This window comes from Leptinotarsa decemlineata, unplaced genomic scaffold (assembly GCF_025532065.1).
Source record: "Leptinotarsa decemlineata unplaced genomic scaffold, Ldec_3_MD MMD2_tig00000090_RagTag_RagTag, whole genome shotgun sequence".
In the NCBI taxonomy this organism is placed as follows: Eukaryota; Metazoa; Arthropoda; class Insecta; order Coleoptera; family Chrysomelidae; genus Leptinotarsa; species Leptinotarsa decemlineata.
In genome coordinates this window covers 825,913-845,380 of record NW_027412541.1, presented here as the reverse complement: position 1 = coordinate 845,380, position 19,468 = coordinate 825,913, and the positions used below count along the sequence as shown (strand labels likewise).

Genomic DNA, 19,468 nt, shown 5'->3' with positions numbered 1-19,468 from the left:
AGACCAGGACATATTCAATTTTCGACAAATATGAACATACAATATTTGTCCTCTTAGCCATCGATGTATTTGATAAGCCTGGGGATATTCTCAATGGATTCGCCAATTACTTCAAAAGTGTATACTTGGTTTCGTACGAGAATATGCTTCGTGAAAATTCTCATGATTTTGATTTAGATACATTAAACATCCCTGCCTTCTCTAAAATCGATATTATTACTGCTTCAAAAAAATTAAGAAATAAACTCACCGCAGGCGTTGACAATGTTCCTAGTCTTGTGATAAAGGACTGTATTGACGTTCTCTCTATACCTCTAATAGGCATATTATTATTCAACTTAATTTTATCAACTTGTGCCTTCCCTGAGCAGTGGAAAACGGCTCGAATTTGTCCGATAATAAAAAAAGGCGACTCTAGCGATATCACACACCACAGGGCAATTTTAATTTTATGTAACTTTTCTATACTCTTCGAGATATGTGTGCAAAATGTTATGTACTCCCATATTCAAAAAGTTATTTCTCCTACTCAGCATGGTTTCGTACAACAAAGATCATGTAATGACAAATCTTGCATGTTTAAATCAATATCTCTGTATGTACCTGGACAAGCAAAAATAAGTCGATGTTGTTCATTTAGACTTTCAAAAAGCCTTTGATTAACAAGACCATTACGTTCTTTTCAGCAAATTGACAAATTTGGGACTCTCTAACCAACTGCTTACTCTAATTGAATCATATCTAGTTAATAGAAAACAATTCGTCGAATATGAGTCTTTCAAATCGGCCCAGTACGTAGTTACATCTGGGGTACCACAAGGTTCTAATCTTGGACCTCTTTTATTTTTAATTTTTAATAATGACTTGGCAACCTCTTTGAATATTGCTAGCCTACTATTTGCAGACGACCTGAAACTATATTATGAAATCGACGACATTACTGACTGCCAACGTGTACAACATGAATTAGATGTAATCAAACTTTTGTGTAATAATAATCGTCTATAACTGAACGTATCCATGTGTGAAATAATATCATTCACAACAAAAAAGCGAACTTTAATGTACGATTATTCAATCAACAAATACCAGATCTTGGTATAACATTCGACAGTAAATTAACATTTACAACACATATAAGGAATATGACTGCTGATGCAAATAGGATGCTTGGATTCATTTACAGAAATGGCAAGAACTTCAAAAGCATTGCCACCTTAAAATTGCTATATTTTGAGTATAGCTCATATTTGAAGTATAGCTCTTTGTCATGGAATCCGGTTTACGACTACCAAAAAACAACAATTGAGAGCGTGCAAAGGAAGTTCCTAAAATTCTTATGTCTAAAAGTTGATGGCCAATACTTCACGAGAGGAATCGATCATTACATTTTGTTGGCACGATTTGATATGACATCTTTGGAAAATAGGAGAGTTATCCTTGGTATAAAATTCCTGCATGAATTACTCAACAACAATATTGACAATACAGTTCTTTTACCCGAGATCAATTTTTAAATACCAAGAAGTGAAGGTCGACACAATCTGAAATTCTATTGCGAAGCATCACGCACAAATATTATGCTACGATCACCATTGAATTTTATGTGCAGTAGCTTCAATGAAGTCTATGAACACTGCGATATTCATTTCGACTCTCTGAATGCCTTGGTATCTTGTATCCACAATCACTTTCAACAATACTATAAATAACTTTTTTGTCAGTACTATTACATTGCATGATTTGTAACTTTCTGTGTTATATACTCAATTTCTCATTCCTCTTTGAAATTCTACTTATACGAATATTTTACATGTACTTTGTTTCAGCATTTACTTTTATACATTTCCACAATCACTTATTTTTAATATTTATTCCATATACAGTGTCACCATTAAAGTGCGCACCATATGGGAAACTTTTTTTTCGAAAAGTTTCAATGAAGTTTAACTTCAACACTTGTTTGTGCTTTAAATTTAACTCAAAATGGTGTGGCCAACTGCGACCCACTGACGTTCAGTATTTGTCAAATTCAACTTTTTTTTTTTTAATTGAAAAAGTGCATTTCTAGATCGAATTTAACAAAAAGGTACTTGAAAAAGATGTGTCTACGGCAATTTTATATCCATATGCCAAATTTTATGCAACTAGGATGAAGTAAACGTTTTGCTTATATTTGACAGATAGCCCCTTTATTTTAAAAAACAACTTCGGTTAATTGTCATCAATTCATGTATAAATAAAAAACTCATCATGGAGTTTGACTTTTCAGATAAATTTTTACTCATACGGACATTTTTAGAGAGAAATTAAAAATGTGCTATAAAAATTTTAACATGACTGGTGCAAAGTTTCAATCACTTGGCTATTTTCTTAAACAAACGTCAGTACCTTCGATTTTGAAAAAGCAGACACAACTCAAAAACTGCAATAAGTATTAATAAAATTACTAGAGTTGAAATTACATTAAAATTTCAATATTCAGAATTTACAGATTATTTATAAACACTAACTAGGGCGGTAAGGATGCTTTATCACGTTGAATAAAATTTTTAAGTAGGTCTTGACAAACAAAATGCATGCTATGGTAGTGTCAAATTGTTGATTTACTTATCAAATTTTTAACAGTTATTGTTGCAATAATGTCTCTTCAGGAAATAATAGAAATAGTTTTAATATATGGTGAGAATACACCATACCGGCAAGTAGCTAACATTTTTAATGAACGGCATCCAGGAAAAAATGTACAATATACTATTGTGTCAAGAATAATGTTGAAATTCAGAGAAACAGGATCCGTAGCAAATCAATTTAAGAAAAAGCACACTCCGAGTAAATATGATGAGGAGGCCCAACTTAACATTTGTTTAAAAGTTATTGAACACGGGCAAACGAGCATATCCGATATTATAAAAAATACCGATTATAAGAGAGAAAGTGTTAGAAAATTTTTATTAAAAATGTCATTTTGAAAATTTGAGAAATATCTAGTATCTTCTTAACACATGAATGAATCGAGTCCCGTCGAAAAAAATGTTTTATCACCATTTTTCAAAAAGTTATTCAATTGTTAACTAACAATTTTTTCCCAATCTTCGTTAGCATAAATAATGGGATAAAAGGTATAAATAATTGGCCTATCAATTTTTAATTTTCACGGAGGCTAAAAATTCATTAATTTTTTAATCATGATTTTTTATAACTATTGCAAAATTAAATATCTAAAAAATGTTGATGAAAATTTTTTTTCAATTGATATTTAGCTGTCTGTTTTCACATTAAACAATGGCAGTTATTAACATAGGATATGAATTTTTTACGTAATTTGGTTATTATATTGTTTTAAACAAATAGAGAAATACACTATTTTTGAAAAATTGAGCATAACCGATATTATAAAAAATACCGATTAGAAGAGAGAAAGTGTCAGAAAATTTTTATTAAAGAATAAATTTTGGCCTTACAAGCCAAAATTTATTAACACATTAAAAGAACGAGATTTTGATGTCCGTTTGGGGTTTTCATTCTGGTTTCGAGGAGAGACAGAAGAAAATGTAAAGTTTCCGTATAAAATTTTATGGACAGATGAGGCAATGTTCTCTTCAAATGGAACGGTAAGTTCTCAAAATTGCCGATGGTGGGACCAAGAAAATCCCAATTTCACAGTTAAATGTGGTGATCAGTATTCCTTTAAAACTAATGTATGGTGTGGGATACTTAACGACCAAATGATTGTGCCATTTTTCTTTAGGTTATCTCTACCTTTTAAATAATGAGGTTAGTGAAGTTTCAGATAATATGCCTTCAAATATTAAATACGACCTATGGTATCAGCTTGATGGCGCACCAATACATCACATGGTTGCTGTAAAACAGTCCCTTCAACAAATGTTCAGAGGCAAAGTTATTGGACGTATCTGGGAACATTATTGGCCACCTAGATCACCCGACTTGACGCCTTTAGACTTTTTCTTGTGGGGTTACCTGAAACAAAAAGTGTACTGAAGTAAACCATTTACTGACATACAACATCTGGAAAATACCATTCGCGAGTGCTGTGCAAATATAAATCCTGATTTATTAAGAATGCAGTTACAGATGTCAGTAGAAGGACCATAATTTGTATTGAACGTGGAGGACGACATACTGAAATGTAGGCTATAAGTGTTTGACAACCTCATTTGGATCAATGAGTAATTTTTTGTACCCATTTGAATTTTCTATAATATTATTGTTGTTTAAAATTTATAATAAAAATAATAGTTCTATCGAAATCATTTTTAGTTGCCTCTGCTTTTTCGAAATCAAAGGTTTGTTTAAGAAAATAGCCAAGTGATTGAAACTTTGCACCAGTCATGTTAAAATTTTTATAGCAAATTTTTAATTTCTCTCTAAAAATGTCTGTTTGAGTAAAAATGTATCAGAAAAGTTAAAGTCCATGATGAGTTTGTTATGTTTACATGAATTGATGACAATTAGCCGAACTTGTTTTTTAAAATAAAGGGGATATCTGTCAAATATAAGCAAAACGTTAACTTTATCCTAGTTGCATAAAATTTGGCATATGGATATAAAATTGCCGTAGACACAACTTTTTCAAGTAATTTTTTGTTAAATTCGATCTAGAAACGAACTTTTTCAATTAAAAAAAAAAAGTTGGAATTCACAAACACTGATCGTCAATGGGTCGCAGTTGGCCGCATCATTTTAAGTTGAATTTAAAGCACAAACAAGTGCCGAAGTTAAACTTCATTGAAACTTTTCGAAAAAAAAGTTGGTGCGCAATGGTGACACCGTATTTACTGTGTAATAATAGCATTTCCTGTAACTGGGTACTCCTGTTGGAAATAAATCGCTTTGTTTTGAGTTATGAAGTCAGCTTTCGGACTTCCATGATATAATACCCCTGTTCAGGCATAAAAGTAGTGATTGAATAGAACTGGCCGATACTTGATGAAAATTCATATTTAAAAAATTAATAAATTAGTTTATTTATTTATTAGTTTTTTTATAAAAGTAGTGGGTGCTTTCAAGGCAAAATTAAAAAAAATATCGTTTCAAACTTCACTCAGTTTAACGATCCGAAATATCGGTTTCGCTCACGAATTCTTAGTTATTCCTGACTTGTCCTACCCAGTTATTGTTGGTATGGATTTTTTGAGACTATATAAAGTAATAATTAACTTAAAAGAGAGGTGTTTGCAATTTGTTGTGAATGAAAAACTAATAAAAATTCGTGAAAAAAATTTTCCCCACCAATTTCCGCTTCCCATGACTATGTCGGCTCTCGTAAACAAATCTTACCCCAACAAAGTAGGAAACCCATATACCGGATGTCCCGTTACTGTTTGTGAAAACAATTTTGATGTTTGTCAACTGTTATTGTCTTGTGATTTACGGGAAAAAGACAAAAGGTAGTTAAAAGATTACGACTCAGATATAAGTCGATTTTTTCGGATATACCGGGGCGCACGAACTGTTATGAATATTCCATAATATTCAAAAATTACAACGATTTTTTTATCAAACCGTATCCGATACCAGTAGTACACCGATGGCCGTTAATGAAACCATTGCACACATGGAAAGTTGGGGGGTGATAGAACGAGCATCTACACCTTACATATCTCCTCTTATGATTACTCTTAAAAAAGATGGTAGCGTTCGAGTTTGTCTTGATGCAAGACACTTGTCCGTTCTTTGAATGGAAAAAAGTTTCTGTCATAGATCAATCTATGTTTTGTGTTCTGCCATTTGGGATCTCAGCAGCGGTTAGCTCTTTTACCCGGGCAATTTCCACCATCTTTGGGGAAAAGTACGATGACTTTTTGCTCACATATATTGACGACTTGCTCGTGATGTCAGATTCGTTCCAGGATCATTTGATACATTTGGAGAAAGTGTTTTCAAGGTTGAAAGAAGCGGGCCTAACTGTTAAAGGAGGAAAATGCCGCTTTATTTAGAGGAAAATGCATTTTTTTAGGCTACATCGTGTGTCCGTTAGGTATGCGTCCGGATCCTGAGCGAATACAAGAGATATCGGACTACCAAAGTCGAAAGAATGTTAAGGAGGTACAGAAATTCCTTGGGCTTTGTAATTATGATAGGTCTTTTTCCCCAAGAATGGCCGAGTTGTCCGCTCCTCCCACTTATTCACTAAGAAAGTCTTCGCAATGGGGAGATGCGTAGGAAAAGTCATTTCAAGATTTGAAGAAAGAACTGAAACGTACTACGTTATTATACCAGCCTGATCTGGCTTTACCCTGACATGTCGCAACAGATGCCAGTGATTATGAAATTGCAGGCCAACTTATCCAAATTGTGGACGGGGAGAAAAGAGTCGTTGCATGGGCAAGTCGTTTATTATTGGATAGGGGAAAAAATACAGCGTCAATGAAAAAAAAGTCCTCGCCGCCTTTTGGTGTATCCAAAGATGGAAAACATACTTGTTGTCGAACAAATTCACATTATATACAGATAGTGGGACACTCACCTACCTCAATACTTGTCGCCTACTTTCGCCAAGAATAACCCGCTGGTCTCTGGCCTTACAGGAGTACCAAATGGAAATTGTTCATGTCCCAGGACGTGAAAATAGTCAAGTGGTGCCTTGTCGCATTTTGCTTGCGGACGTTTGATAAGTGCATTTGCATAGTGCATCTGATAAGTGTTCTCAGCTTTATCAATCGAAGCTTCAAAACTTTTGATAGGCACACTGAATTGTAGAGTATCAGAGTGAGGATGAATACTTCTCAGAAATTATAACCAATCTTCCATCAGACCCGGACTTACAAAAAAGTTCGTTCTCCATAACAATATTCTGTATAAAAGGGGAAAGTCGCCTCCCGAAATATTTCTCTGTATACCAAAAATTATGGTGAAAGAATTAGTTTTAGGATATAATTATGCGCTGGGACATTTTGGGGTCTACAAAGTTTGGGTAGCTTTACGTGATGAAGTTTATTTTCATAACATACAGAGAACAGTAAAACAATACCTAAAAACTTCTGATATTTGTCAAAAAGCGAAGATATCAAAACTACCTAACCCGCCGCAGATGCAAATAATTCCGGAATCTAAAAGTGACTTGTTGGCTATCGATATCCTGGATCCGCTGATTCGTAGTCGTGGAGGCACTTCTTATACAGCGTGACTCACAGTCGATGGTAGGTTAGACGTTTCTGAAAATTCCACCTCTCACATTTCCTTACCTGTTCTATTGATCTAAAATATTTTCAGCATTGCGGCGTTGCCACTTCCATCAAAAAGTCCTAGCAACTTTATTTTTTTAAATGAAACACCCCGTATATTAATACATTTTTGGAATCGCTTTAGTATCATAAAACTTTTTTCTCATAATGTCCTATACCTATCTCTATCTGTTTTCGAGATAAAAAATAAATTGTGCTAAATATGGTCCAAAACATAGCCTTAATTGAAAATAAGTACATCAGTACTCTCAATTCATGAAAAGTTGATATTTTGATGATAGTTTGGACAAACTGGAAATATTCAAATAACATCAAGAAATCGACTCCATATCCTACAGGGAGTGCTAAAATTACTATTATTTCCATTGTGCATAAAAGTAGTCAAAAGTTAATTTTTTCAAATGAAACCCCCTGTATATTACTCGGTAAATTGAAAGATGGTACAAATGCTTCAAGGTGGTATATCATATCCCAATACGTAAATCGTCAAGTTTTCTTAATAAAGTCGCTTCTTCTAAAAACATTTTTTTTAGAATTTGGATTTAGGTAGCAGTGGAATTATAAAGCTTATAGCAGTTCAGTTACTTTTATGAGTAATTTACAGAGTTATCGACGGTGTTTCGAATCATCTTCCGAAATGAATGCAAATATCGATTATTCAAACGAAGTTCTTATGAAATTATTCATTATACACATGAACAAAGTGATCAAATCATTATCAGAACGTGTAAAAAATTCAACCAAATGTATCCTGAATTAATACCAATGAACGAGAGGAAGTTTGTAAGGTTACAAAATAATTTACTTAACTATGGCTCAAAGTTTCCAGGGAACAACTGTACCAAAAATCAGTCATTTCTAGGTAAAAAGTAAGATTTTGTGGGCTAAAACATGTGAAAGTACAGACAATAACAGAATATGATGATTCAAAATAACAAAATTGTAAACAAAATATCACATTTCCACAATAAATGCAGAAAATGTTGTCCATTACATTCTAAACACTTTAAAATGTTTTTTTGTACGCGACTTGTGGTTGCTTTTTCAATTTTCAGGGGATCCAGATCTTCAATACTCCGCACTATTCGCCCTCGCAATTCTTCTTTGGTAGGCATTGGAGTACTGTATACCCTTTCTTTTAAAACACCCCATAAAAAAAAGTCAAAATGGCGTGAGATCGGGTGATCTCGGTGGCCAATCCCACGGCCCTAAACGCCTAAACCAACGATCGTCGAAGAGTTCGTCAAGTTTCCTGGAAACTTCCTGGGTGGAATGAGCTGGCGCTCCATCCAGTTGAAACCACGAATTCCTATATTCCTCTAAAGGCAAATTTTGAAGAAAATCGGTTACACTCGTCCTTAATATTTGGAGATATCTCTCTGCATTCAGTGTGTCTCCATAAATAAAAGAGCTAATTTTATTGTTCTTCAAAATACAGAAAACATTCAGGTCAAATTTTTTTTGTAAACCCATTTCTTTTGTGACATGAGGATTATGCCCAGCTAGCACAATTACGTACTTGCCATGTAACAGATATGAAACTTAAGTTTCTGCGATATCGTATTTCACGGACTTTTTACGTTACATGTACATACTTGGCATGCATCTAAATCCGCCATAAGTTCACCTTTTCAGTATGCGACGTGTACATAACCTTGATCATGTATTTTATACATAACATTAACCACATACTTCGTATCTAAAACTCATCATATATACTGTACATAACATTTACCTTGTACTCTGTATGTAACGCCCACTATATACTTTGCAGGTAACTTTCATCATGTACTTTTTATATAACACTAAGCATGTACTTTTTATATAACACTAAGCATGTACTCAGTACATAACATCATATACTCTGAATAATGTAACTTTCATCATAGTAGGTACTTCATTTTTATCATGTACAGTTTTCTGTAAAATTTTTACTTGAAACTTCAAGTGATTTTTTGAGGTGAAAAATTTACATACAACTGTACGTGATGAAAATGAAGTACTATTAGCCAATTATGAAAGTTACTTATTCAAATCTTTAAAGCACACTGCTTTATAAGGAAAAAAAAAACGGTAAAAACAAAACTTCATGAAAATATATTGAAACCTCTATTTCATACACGAATAAAAACAAAAATAACATCCCAGTTGGTAAAACGCACGGAGTCAACAACAGGAGCCAACCGCACATTTGTGGTTCCAGTTAGAAGACCTAGAATTCCCAGGCTACATCTAACATGACCACGGAGGCAGCTATAGCTACCTGCGTTTGTGTTGTTTCCTGATTTCGGCAAACAAGTGTTTTCCATCTTTACACTTGGCTGCACCGCGCTGATGAGGCCAATAGCCAGAAACACGTGTCCGCGGTTTGCCCCCCTTTTTTTGAGTGTTGTGTCCACAAATTGTTTAATTTTTGATTTATATCATGCACACTCGATAAAATCTCTATTTGTATATATATATATATATATATATATATATATATATATATATATATATATATATATTATATATATATATATATATATATATATATATATATATATATATATATATATATAGAAATACGGAATAATGTTGGGGATGCAGTCAAAATTGCTGGGCTGTTGTTTAAAGAATACTCTTTGTTATATGGTCGAACTTTCGAGAATGTTTATTCCCTTTATCAAGACATTAACTTGAGGTTATAGTAAAAAGTCGAAAATTTCACTGAGAAACACAAAATTAGTCCTTTTCATTATGTAGAAAAGTGTTACACATTAAATTTTTTATGGTTTAAAGAAAATATATATATAAAACTCATTCAGAAGTAACATTTAGAGGATTTGAAATTTTAAATTTTATTTTAACGGCCATGAATGGCACTTACTAGTGGCGTGGTATACCACGCCACTTCAATGGGAAGATATGCCCTTATCGTTTCCATTTCCATTTCAGTCCTAACCAAGTGAGGACCGGGTGAAGGAGTTGACTGGGAATGTTCTAACTTTCAACCTAGCTGCGGCCTCTGTTTTCCAAATGAAAAAATATACTCGTGAAAATCTGAATAGAAAAAAATTTCTTTTTCTTCAATATGAAACAGATGGATGCAAGGTGGATAATAATAATGTATATTAGCGAAGATTCATGAAAGTTTGATTGTTGCGTCGTGGAAACTACTGCGTAATTCAAGTTAGTATTGATCAAAATAAACTAAAATAGACATGTTGTTCATGTTTTGAGTATTTCAGTTTCACAAATACAATTTTCATGGTGGACAGAAAAACATATATTTTGAATATGGTGAAAAATAATAACGAGGTTTAAGACCGGTTGTGGATTCCAAAACAAGAAAATACCAAGGGACTTGGCAGGAATGAGATCAATAGTCTAGTTCACATGTACCATTTTCTTCTAAAATTTTTATAGTATAGTCTCCGAAAATTACGATCAAGGTGTCATTCGATTCACATTGTCACGCAGAAAGTTTGAGGATAAGTTCGAAAAGGCACTGAAACAAATCACGAAAGTCATAAACGAATTAGTTAAAAAAATTGAGGTTTGGTTTTTTCTGAATATCTCGAACAGCACTGAAAATTTTCGAATTTTAAAAACAGATAAAAAAAGATCATCAAATATGCTAAAAAAAAAGTTTTGACTATCGGAGCAGTACCTCTACTATTTATCATTTTTAAAGAGCCCTGAAACTAGAGCCAAAAACGGGTAGCCTGGCTTTCGCGCGCGGGGCGTCAATCTGACACAGCAACAAAATTTTTTTTCAACATAATAAATATGAAAATTAAGAAATGAAAATTTCATGTAGTTTTGGAATACATTAATGAACAATAATCCGCGATAAAAAAAATTGCATCCCAATTTTTTCAATAATTATGAATTTGTTAATTAATAAATAACTGTTAAATAACTAACTAAAACCCTAGAATTGTTTTCACTTCGTGAAGTTATTCTCAATAGGCTAACGAATAGATCGCCCCGCTCCGTTTCATTTACATGGGTGAATTTAAAAATATCTTTCGTTATATATTTATTGAATAAAATTATGATTTTCAGAGAAACATTTTTTTTTCCAAAAAAATGCGTTCATTTATCAATAATGGTTTTTTGCGTCAAAATATTAATTTTAAGGAACCATTTTTTTCGAATCATGAATTCTATTGTTCTACGAAATTTAAAAAAAATCGGTTTTTGATTGTTCATTCAAAAAACAATTTGTTATAAATAAATTAGTTTTTTCCATTTATTTTCTTTGATACTCAATTGCGCAATAGAAGTTTCAGTATGTTTTATTTTTTATTTTTTTTTCTATTCTTCATATTGCTTTTAATATAATTTGCCTTGAAATTTGTCTTTTTCATCCGCTCTTTAAAGTATTAGAAATATGACAATAATGCTTCAAGTCTTTTTTATTTATTATTTATTCATTAACAATTTCAGCTTTTCATTTGAGTTCTAGCTCTATTATTTATTTTTATTGTTGTTCATCAAAAAATTCCTTTTCTTTTCAATGCACAACTTTAATTTTCCTATTTTCAAAAAAAAAACGGTACATGTGAACTAGACTATGAATAGAAAGTGGGCATATCGATTTTCCTTGTCAAGTTGCTATACCAGGTGACAACGAAATCATTGTACACGGAAGAAGAAAGAAATTTGAAATTCGGAGTTCTTCGAAGCTGATATTTTTTATAATAAACCTCGTGAAAATCTTCACAAGTCAAGAATTTCCAATAGGACTATATATTTTTTTCAACCATTTGATCAGAAATAAAATTTTCTGTGAAACGATATAAAACATATGGACATTTTTATTTGAATATGGTGGTACTATGACGTGAAACATCTCTATGTATATAAAGAGAAACTAACGACGAAATTTTTTCAGTTTTTGAATAAAAGTCAATAATTGAAAGTTTTCACTTATCAACGAACTCTTTACTGACTTTTATTATATGCCAATTTTCACTTAATTGATCTCAAATATCTAAAAAGGAAGTGGTATTTTCTGAACTTCGATATCGAAGTGTACCTCTTTTATTACAAAAAATGATACTGTGCTGTCCATTTATCTGTACCGGTGAAAAGTGTCATTTTTATAAATGAGAGCTTTGACACTTTTACTTTTTCACTGGCAGAGAAAAATAAACAGATTACTATCTGCGACACGTTTTTGTAGTATAAGAGAATTATTTCGAAGTCGAAGTTCAAAAACTACAAATTTCTATTTAGGTTTTCGAGATAAATGATGTTAACAATGGCGTTAAAGAAAAATTGATGAAAAGTACGTGTGTGAATCAAAAACTTCAATTTTTAATCTTTTATTCAAAAACTAAGCAAACTTCGATACGGAAGCACAGAAGGGCCACATATTTTCATTATTTATTTCTTGGAAATTACGACTTTGAATCTCGAGAGAGAGAGAGAGAGAGAAAGAGAGAGAGAGAGAGAGTTGAAATTTTGAGATTGAAGTCGACATTTCGAGATTGAAGTCGAAATTTCGAGAAAAAAGTCGAAATTTAAAGTCGTAATTTCCAAGAAACAAATAATAAAAATATGTCGCTCTTCTGCACTTCCGTACTCCGACGTTAGCATCCTACATCGAGTTTGACAATATTTCTATATGTGAGAAACAGTTTTGTGGATGAAATTGAACATTTTCAAAAATCAATGTAAAAGTCGAAGGAGATTTTAATTGAACTGAATTTTTCATTTAGCTCTTCATCAAGAGCGATAAAACCAGTAAAAATATATTCGATCACTTATTCAAAACTCAACCATTCTTTGAAGTGGGAAATTCAACATACTCAACTGATGTAATTATCAAAAATTACAGCTAATACAAGTGGTGAAACGGCACAGCAATAGTGTGCCAGCAGATCTTGAATTCGAATCTGCCTATGACTACATATTTTTCTCGAACGTCGCTGATGCCAAAACGAAAACAACAAACGGAATAGAATGAGTTGAATCAGTAATTTCACATTCGAATACAAGACCATTTTGTTGTCTCTTTAATTTCACAACCATTGGTATCAACTGTAATCAATCATTTAGTCTGGGCTTTAAGTTTAGATTCGTATTGAATGGACATACTTCCAGTAAAATTAAGTGGTTAGGCTCATTCATCGTGAAAAAAAAAAGTAAATTATTTCATACAAATTCTAAAAGTTATAAACAAATGAAGACCCTACAAAGCAGTGTTTGGTTTTGTTGTTTATATTTCGGAAATTTACTGAAAAAAAGTTCCGACTTCCGAAGCGGTATCTCCAAAATTTATAATTTCAATTTGACGCTGAAAATAGCCGTCCGCCCGCCATTTTTAGGTTGCGCGCACGGCTCTAAGCGAGTACGTAACTTGAAAATAATTTTTTTGAGATACTTGAAGTGAATAGAAAAATTTAACAATATTCATGATATAATTTTAATAGAGAACTGATTCACGTTGGAATTTTTCATTAAAGTTAATTTTTCAATAATTTGGACAATAATTTGTTAATACAAAATTTTCTAGAACTTCCTTTATCGTTCAGAGTAAAATAAATATTTAAATAATTACCGTGCAATTATTTCGGTCCGTGGAGACCTTCAAAAGAAGATTGCATGATAAAAGTTCTGAAAATTTTAATACTTTGGTTATAATAATTTTTTTACTAAACAAAGAAAGAAAAAACACAATAGTGTTGTGAACATTTTTTTTCTCATTTATCATCATTTTATCGTTCTTATGTCGATAAAAGACATTTATAAACTGAAGCAAATAATTTGTTTATACATTTTTTTATAAAAAAATGGCCTATTTCAATATTCGAAAAATAAAATTGCAACTTTATAGAGAATTGTCAATTATAATTTTAAAAAAATTTCCTAATAATAATAATAATTGTTTTAAATCGTTTTTTTATATATATCTACTGTTCAAATTATTAGTTGAGACTTTTTTTTTAATCATAATTAACAGTTCTCTACAAAATAACAAAAAAATTTCGATTAACAATTTCATTGTTTATCTACTCAATAATTTGTTATAAACAAATATGCAACTTGGCTCAATTTTTTTTAAAGTTATAAAAATTATAAAAACAACCAAGAGCATAAAGAAATCGAAGACAATTTTTTTCCATTATTTATTCAATTTTGAAAATACACGTGCTGCAAAAGTTGCACCAGCTGATCCATTTGTTGACTTTAATGCTCATATAACTTTCAAACTGTCAGAGATACGACAATAAACATTCAGGACATTTTTGTGGATAATTGAATTATCTTCCAAATGTCATCTTGCATATATTTTTTAGTTATTGTTATTTTATTGTTTTAGGAATTTGTTTATGAAAATTAACGATTTCTTCGGGTTTTCACAAATGTTCAGGCTTACAGCTCAGTAAATAATGCAAATTTGGATATTGAACTTCAGAGCAATTTTGTTATCAAGATGAAGATGAAAATAATGACTCTGATGATGGAGATGAGGATTTCAAATACGACATGGTCACTGATCAACAAAATAAAAAAAATCAGCTTTTCAAAAAATTATTAACGGAATTTTCGGAGCAGATTCAGACGAAAAAGAAATGGAAGAATCTAGAGATCAAAAAAGAAGATGAAGCAGAACAGAAAGAAGAGCAAAAAATCGAAAACCTCCCGAGTAACAAATGAAAAAGAATAGCACGTTCACTTCCAAACCTAGATATTGCAAGTACATACTTCAAAAACTTCCCCCCAAAAACAGAGGAAAAGACGAAATTAATAAAAATAAATTGACTGCTTTATTATTCTTGATATAATAATAACGAATATTTTCGACGCTAATTGTGATATTACGATTGAAATTCTGTATTTGAAAGGAATACCCTGAAAGCAGTTATATAAATATCATATCTACTCCCAAAATTTAGCGAAATTCATTAACAGCTCATGAAAAAATGAACAAATAAACAGAATAATCAACTGCAACTGTAAGATAATTTATAGTTTAACAAAATTGCTCCGGAGTTCAATATCCGAATTCGCATTATTTACTGAGCTGTATAAGCCTGAAAAGTTGAAAAAACTCGAGGAAATCGTTAATTTTTATAAACAAATGCCTAAAAAAACGAATAAACAACAACTAAAAAATATATGCAAGAAAACATTTGAAAGATGATTCAATTATCTACAAAAATGATCTGAATGTTTATTGTCGTATCTCTAATAGTTTAAAAGGTATATGAGTATTAAAGTCAATAAATCAGCTGCTGCAACATTTGCAGCAAGTGTATTTTCAAAATTGAATAAATAATGGAAAAAAATTGTTTTCGGCATTTATATGCTCGTAGTTGTTATTGTAATTTGTATAATATTCAAGAAAAAAATTGAGCTAATATGTACTTATTGTTAAGTCGATAAACAATGGAATTGTTAATGAATTTTATTCTGTTATTTTGTAGAGAACTGTTAATTATGAATTTAGAAAAGAAAAAATTCACAACTAATAATTTGAACAGTAGATATATAAAAAAATATTATAAATAAAAAAATATTATTATTAAGAATTTTTTTCAATCATAATTGACAGTTAAAATTATAAAAAAATGGAGATTATTTGTTTCAGTTCATAAATATCTTTTATTGACATGGAAACGATAAAATAATGATGAATAAAGATACATTTTTTTTACGATATTATTGTGTCTTTTCTTTTATTGTTTACTTTAAAAAATTATTATAAACGAAGTATTTTGTTAATTTACAATTGTCTAGATTATTGAAGAATTAACTTTGATGAAAAATTCCAACGGGAATCAGTTCTCTAAGGTGTTTAGATCATATCATGAATTTTTAAAATTTTTCTATTTACTTCAAGTACCTCAAAAACATTATTTTCAAGTTACGTACTCGCTTAGAGGCCATGCGCGCAACCTAAAAGTGGCGCGTGTGAGGCTATTTTCAGCGTTAAATCAAAATTATACATAATGGAGATACCGTTTCGGGAGTTGAAACTCTTTTTTAGTAAATCTCCTTCTCTTCAAGGATCTTTTTTCAAAATTCAAAAATATTTATAGTTTACGAACTATAAACAACAAAACCGAACACTGCTTTCTAGGGTCTTTAATTGTTTATAACTTTTAGAATTTTTTATGAACAAATTTACTTTTTTTCACAATGATATAGACAATATTCCGGATCGAATGAGCCTAACCACTTAATTTAACAAAAAGTATGTTTATTTAACACAAATCTAAACTTAAAGCCCAGACTAATTCATACAAACGTAAGTATTTCTGAATTCGTGAACTCATATACTAACAAAGTCACCGACAAAGAAAGGATGTTACAAAAAAGCAGGTTATGAACTGAACCACATATTCATAACTCGATTGAATATAACTAACCTTACAAGCCCTTGGGAAGTACAAAATGAAAATGGACCCATAACTTTTTTATCATATAATAAATAGCATTTTTTTATATAAAACCACGAAATCTGTTCAGCCCATCAATATTTTACGGGGTACTGAACCTCTAAAAACCCTCCAAACTATTATATGTGTTAGAATTAAATTAATATTGAATACCATTGGTTCAATACATCTTTTTTTTAACCTCGTAGCACTCGCATGCAGGCTTTTTTTCATTATTCTTCAAAAACTCAATAGTTGGCTGTTCAACACTTGTAGTTCCTATGGATAAATAACAAACAGTTGCTTCAACAATGAAATACAGTCAAATGAAGCTTTTGATTATTATGCACTTTGAGTGTTGAGAAAAATTAAACTTCCTGTAACAAAGGTTTAAATGTAAGTTTTTCTATGTACACATTTGCATTAAGGCAAGTTATATCCAATCGAGTTATTTTCGACTCCAGAATATGTGGTTCAATTCATGACCTACTCTTAGTGATTATCTTTTAAAAAAGAACTACGAGCAAATAATAATTTATGCCTAATCCAAACACAGTATGTTGGACCAACTTACCAATATTAGTCGAAAGTACAGCTATAGCACAGCCACCCTCTGTTTCTGTAACTAAATGAGTATTGATCTTCAATTGTAAATAATAGTCTTACTACAGTAAGTTAAATACAAACTAACTTGGTTTTCTACTGCAAAATAGAGTCATATTCTGAGAGTCCTTACCTTCAATTATCATTTCCATTCCTCAAATATTTTGGCAAATTTTTACATTTTGAAGATTATTTACAGTGTTAAAAAAATGGGTGGGCAATTCATGATTTGAATTTTTTGAAAAAAAGTTGAAAACATTAAATTAATATCTTACCCCCAGTACTTTCCAATACTACTGATTCATATTCTTCATTCTCAGGTCCTGAAATATGAGACAGTTTTGAAATTTTATTGAGAGATATTATTTCAATATTCTAAACAGTCGACAAACGTCATATTATAGCAGCTTCCTAGGTAACAACAGTGTCCATTGTCGAATAATTGGGAATACAGTGCTATAAGGTGGACTTGCATTTTGCGGTCAAAATAACATAATATTGCCTAATTTATTTATTTACCTTCAACTACTACAGATGGTGAGGTATTATCTGGTCCATTTGTGGATGATTCGTTGACTGATGCAATACCAATACTTTCTAGAATAAAAAATTGGCTGATTCAGGAAAAAATGGTAAATTTTTTCACATAAGACTTTGGACTCACATAAGACAGTTTCTTTACCTGTTTCATGCAATTCATCTAGTTTTTACAATGTACCATTTTCATTTAGATTATATATCCCATCTGGAACAGTAGGTAGTGGTGGGAGTTCTGAAAATTAAATTTTTTATTTTATTTTCATTTTCTATTATTTTATAAAATAATTACTAAGTCTTCTGCCTTCATTCTCATCGTATCTTCATACTTTTTATTTGTTTTTTTGTATCTTAAACACCTCCCTTTATCCTCTGACGGACTAGAATAATAGTTGGAGTCCTCAGCTGCTTTTCTGGCTGAAGGCAGACTATCTGCAAAAATAAAAACTAATATCATTTAACTATAATATAACTCAATTATTGAATAAGAAATTACAAAAATGAGAAGTTGAGAAAAATTACAAAATTGAAGAAACTAAGAGTAAAACTTTCCCTCGGTTATCTTAAAGGCGCGATTTTGTTCCATCCTTTACATAAAAGAGGACGTATGCTTCTCCACTCACAAGCGACTTTGGTGAAATTGGTGACACGTGTGAATCGTTGTATTTGTGCCACGCGCTAGTATACGGGTGTCTGCAGTATGCTGTATAATGTCCTCTGTTAGTAGTCCCACTGTGATTTAAAAGTGCATATAGATTATAACAAGTAGCCACATTTTCTCCTGCAAAATTGTCCATATCCAATCCTTCTAGAGGAAATTCGATGACATCATTCAATTTGCCTCTACTTTCCGTTGGAGAGAATCTTTTTAAATGTATTACTAAAATATAGGGAAACTTGTGGATTGATAGGGACTTTATGCATTTTCTCCTTTAACTATTGACTGCAAAAAAGCAAATATTTACAAAGCCTGAAACTGGTTATTTGTCATAATCATTCTTTTTGAATTAATAAAGAAAATGGAACTTAAGTAAAAACATCATAGTAACAACAGAAACATTCCACAAAAACGTTCCACTGAAATTTCATATTTGTTCCAGCTTTTTTCTGGATCTGCAGTCCTGTCAATCAAGTTTGACACATTTTTCGTAGGCAGCCACCATGTCTTTGAGTTATTTGATGTTAGCCATTTTGAGGGCACCTCAGAAATACTGCCATCCTCAAACTTCACCACAGCAAAACTCATTTTCCTGGTTCTCAGCAAAATGGTAGAATTAATTTTCCTGGTAGTATATGTGTTAAATTTCAATTAAAATATAGACAGTATATTCTCCTAGGGGACAATTATAACCCTGCAAATCAGACTAATATATTGAGAGAGAGAGATGAATACAATACAGACTCCTCTCATATACCGTAACATCTTTCTCAATGTCCGTTTCAGCAACAGAAGAGTTGTTTATTGATCCTAACCAGAAGCATTGCCGACAAATTCATCATAAAAAAACAAAGAAATAGTTATGAATAGCATATTATTCTTATTCAAGTATTGACGAGAATAAGCTAGAAAACAAAAATATTGGAATAAATATATAAAAATGAGTGTATATGATTCACCCTCTGATTTCCAAATACCAACATTGATAGTACCTACCAAGAAACCATTATATATGTCACAGTTAACTGACAAATATTTATTTTAAATTGAAGTTATCTGCTGATGTGTTTGGTTAGAGAAGA

At 31.4% G+C, this 19,468-nt stretch overlaps 1 long non-coding RNA gene across 2 annotated transcripts; it reads right to left on the bottom strand.

The window, feature by feature from the left end:
- Positions 1-17,442: 17,442 nt before the first annotated feature.
- On the bottom strand, positions 17,443-18,723 carry LOC141481228 (uncharacterized). Of its 2 annotated transcripts, XR_012464819.1 has the most exons (4): positions 18,021-18,723; positions 17,874-17,963; positions 17,711-17,788; positions 17,443-17,514 (listed from the first exon to the last, which is right to left on the bottom strand). It is a non-coding gene; the product is annotated as an uncharacterized lncRNA (long non-coding RNA). The 2 variants fall into 2 exon arrangements; XR_012464818.1 differs by lacking the exon at positions 17,443-17,514 and having other exon boundaries at positions 17,580-17,788; positions 18,021-18,706.
- Between the last annotated feature and the right edge of the window lie 745 nt (positions 18,724-19,468).